The sequence below is a fragment of the Carlito syrichta genome, unplaced genomic scaffold (genome assembly GCF_000164805.1).
Source record: "Carlito syrichta isolate Samal-C Ts95f unplaced genomic scaffold, Tarsius_syrichta-2.0.1 Scaffold302026, whole genome shotgun sequence".
NCBI classification, from domain to species: domain Eukaryota; kingdom Metazoa; phylum Chordata; class Mammalia; order Primates; family Tarsiidae; genus Carlito; species Carlito syrichta.
Window position 1 is genome coordinate 422,880 of NW_007246122.1, and position 3,442 is coordinate 426,321.

The window sequence follows — 3,442 nt, forward strand, 5'->3', positions numbered from 1 at the left end:
AAGGCATCAGCCTCTCCTACTTCCCATGAACATCATAGCCGTGGCTTATAGAAAAATCTCCAGCTTTTGATGCATTAAAGGGAGCTTAAGAAACTTAAAAAACATTTCCTCTATTTCAAAGTCTGGTTTTCGATAATCTTGTAACGAACTCAAACATCCTATTGTGGATATCAAACACTTACCATTGATTCTTTCTTTTTGTCTTTCTATGTAATGACCCTAATCTTCCTCAGGGCAAGTAAATGCCCGTGGCAGAATAGGTGGAAAGGCACACAGGCACTTAAAGGCAGACAAGAAAAGCAGAAATATGTTGACAGATAGATGATAGATAGACAGATAGATAGATAGATAGATAGATACGTACGTACATAGATGGACACATAGATAGATGATAGATATTTTGTATTAACTTTGTTATAGAAAGGCAGAAAAAAGAACAAATTCCAGATGGAGGAGGATTACTCTGGAAGCGTGGCCGAGTGGGGTGACGAGGCAGATGGTGGCCAGCAGAAGGATGATTCTAGGGAAGAAGAGGATGATACCGAGGTTTAGCAAGAATGCCTGCATTAATTTTCTACCCTGGATTCTATCATGGAACCTCCTTCTTTAACACTCTGAAGAGGTATTTTCAGGCCAGGAGGGTTTCCCGGCGAAGGTTACCTAGCTCTTATCCAAGAACTACATGGCTGTGCCCCAAACTGTGACTGGCTGGCCAAGTGGCTCATTCCGACAGCTGCTGAGTCACAGCAAGTGGGAAATCACTTGAAGAGTTTATTGATCAAACATTTTGGCCCCCACACAGCAAAATCTATTTTTAATGAAGGAGAGACCCCAGCATGGCTTGTACAAATGATCACACACACCACATGGAAAGATCTCTTCTACAAGCTATCCAAAGCCCATTCAGACTATCTGATGCTGAACTTCACTAGTGGTTAAGCTTATTTCTGATGTAGGGTACCAAGGTGAGATCACCAGCATGCCCACAGCACGCCAGCTGCTGGCAGTGTTCTCTTGAGTACTCCTGGCCTCTTGAGCCACAATTTTAGACAAGGGAGAAGAAAACCTTGAAAAAAAAATCTCCCTGAGTTTGCCATGGTGTGTCATAGGGAGCACACATACCTGTTTCACCAGGCCATCATGTCCATGCTGACCCAGAGGAGCAATGGGACTGCACAGGATCGCCCAGGAGGTGCAGTGCTTTGCCCAGGAGAAAGGCCACGATGCCAGTCAGATCACGCTGGCCCTAGGCACAGCCACCTCCTACCCCCAGGCCTGCCAGGCCCTCAGAGGAGCCCTGAACCCTGCCGACATCACCGTCCCGTTCAAGATGTTCACAAGCATGGACCCTCCACCTCATCCGCGTGTCAGCCTTCCTGGAAGGGTTCATGCAGTCACTTTTTTTTTTTTTTGAGTTGGAGTCTCACTCTGTCACCCAGACTGGAGTGCAATGGCCGCTCCCGGCCAACACAGCCTCGACCGGCTGGGCTCCAGCGATCCTTCCGCCTCAGCCTTCCAAGTAGCTGGAACTACAGGCACGCGCTACCACGCCCAGTTAATTTTTGATTTGTTGTAGAGATGAGGTCTCGTCAAGTTGCCCAGGCGGGTCTCGAACCCGCGGGCTCAGGCAATCCACTCACCTCGGCCTCCCAAAGTGCTGGGATTACAGGCTGAGCCACCGAGCCCGGCCCATGCAATCACTCTTTAAACCGGGGGCCAGGATCAACCAGGACCACAGGCACAAATACATCCACATCTTGGCATGTGGGGCAAGCTAGAGACCTGGAAGAACAAGCGAGTAAGCATCAACAAGGGTGAGCGGAAATCAACATCAAAAGCTGTGAAAACGGTTCTATTTGTGTTGCAATGAGAACAAAAGGGCCTCTGAACTCGTGGCAGAGCTGAACATGCTTTATCAGTGCCTTAGGTTTCCAGTAGTAGCAAAGGGCATACTGAAGTGGGCGGATTGGACCATGTCAGAACTAGGTACTTTCAGCTGCAGACTGACCACACTCTGTCCACCTGGCGTTGCTGGATGAGATCAGCACCCGCCATCACCCCTGGTCCTGCAGCTGCTTGTTAGGCTTTTTGAGACTAAACATTCCCAGCTGGATGAGCAGGTTGAGTAGAAGAAGACCCTGCTGGACAGGGTGGCTCACCTGCAAGCCTAGGTAATCGACTTCCTCTTGTCAGTTACATAGGAAAGTGTCTGGGAAAACTGGACACTGACATTTCACTCATTGGCTGTTTTGTCATTGCTCTTCCATACACCTCTGACTTGTGCAGCAACTCCACCCCTTCTTGGAAGATGACAGTGTACCAGCCACCATTAAGACAGAAGGTAGGCCCAGCTTGGTGGCTCAGCCTGTAATCCCAGCACTTTAGGAGGCCGAGGCGAGTTCAAAACCAGCCTGGGCAACTTGGCGAGACCTCGTCTCTACAATAAATCTAAAAAAAAAAAAAAAAAAGACAGAAGGTAAACATGACCCGTGATGGAGTTCATAGCTCACTCATGATAAACTAACTAGTTCAGAGCAGTGCTGAGGCAGAACATTCCAGACCATGGAAAACCCCTTTCAAGAAGCTGCTGTCTTAAGAGGCTCAGTCAGCATCCTGGAAATGGACTCTGGTGAGAGGAGATGGACAACTTCTTTAAAAAGGAAAATCTTAGCAGTTTGAGTGAAAAACTGCTATGATGCATCGTCCCTTCTCTTTGTTGTAAACCCAGTATTGCTCTTAATCCTGTTCACAGTACTCATTTTCCCAACACAGGAAGTGGGTTTGTGTTACTTCAGGATGGAGCCGACTGTCAGCCCCAGGGGTGGTGGGAACACAGAGGCGGCTCAGACTACTCTGTGAACTTTCAAAGTTAACCTAAGTTTTCTTACAAGAACCCAGTTAGTTATTTGATATTTTATTTTATTCATTTTAATTTGCTAAGAGCTAATAAATACATTTCAAGAAGACCAAAAAAACAAAAAAATAATCAATTCCACTCATTAATTTTAGGTTGAATTCATTTGGGATTTTGCCATTCTTGCTGAGAGGTGTTTGGTTTTTTTGTTTTTTGGAGTTTTTTTGTTTGTTTGTTGGTATGGAAAGATATTTTTTCTTCTCAATTTAATAAGTCATTTAATTGTGATCTTGAGATACTTCGAGAGAGTTTACCTTCCTACAAAAGAATACATCTGATTCATTTTGTTTGGTATTTCACAAATCCAATGAAATTTTTTAAAAATAATAAGCATTCGGCCGGGCTCAGTGGCTCAGCCTGTAATTCCAGCACTTTGGGAGGCCGAGGCGAATGGATTGCCTGAGCCCGCAGGTTCAAGACCTGCCCAGGCAACTTGGCGAGACCTCATCTCTACAATAAACCAAAAACTAGCCGGGTGTGGTAGCGCGCGCCTGTAGTTCCAGCTACCTGGAAGGCTGAGGCGGAAGG

At 46.3% G+C, this 3,442-nt stretch overlaps 1 pseudogene; it reads left to right on the forward strand.

Annotated features, from left to right (window-relative positions):
- The first annotated feature begins 447 nt into the window (after positions 1-447).
- Positions 448-2,873, forward strand: LOC103258209 (annotated as a pseudogene).
- Positions 2,874-3,442: the final 569 nt, after the last annotated feature.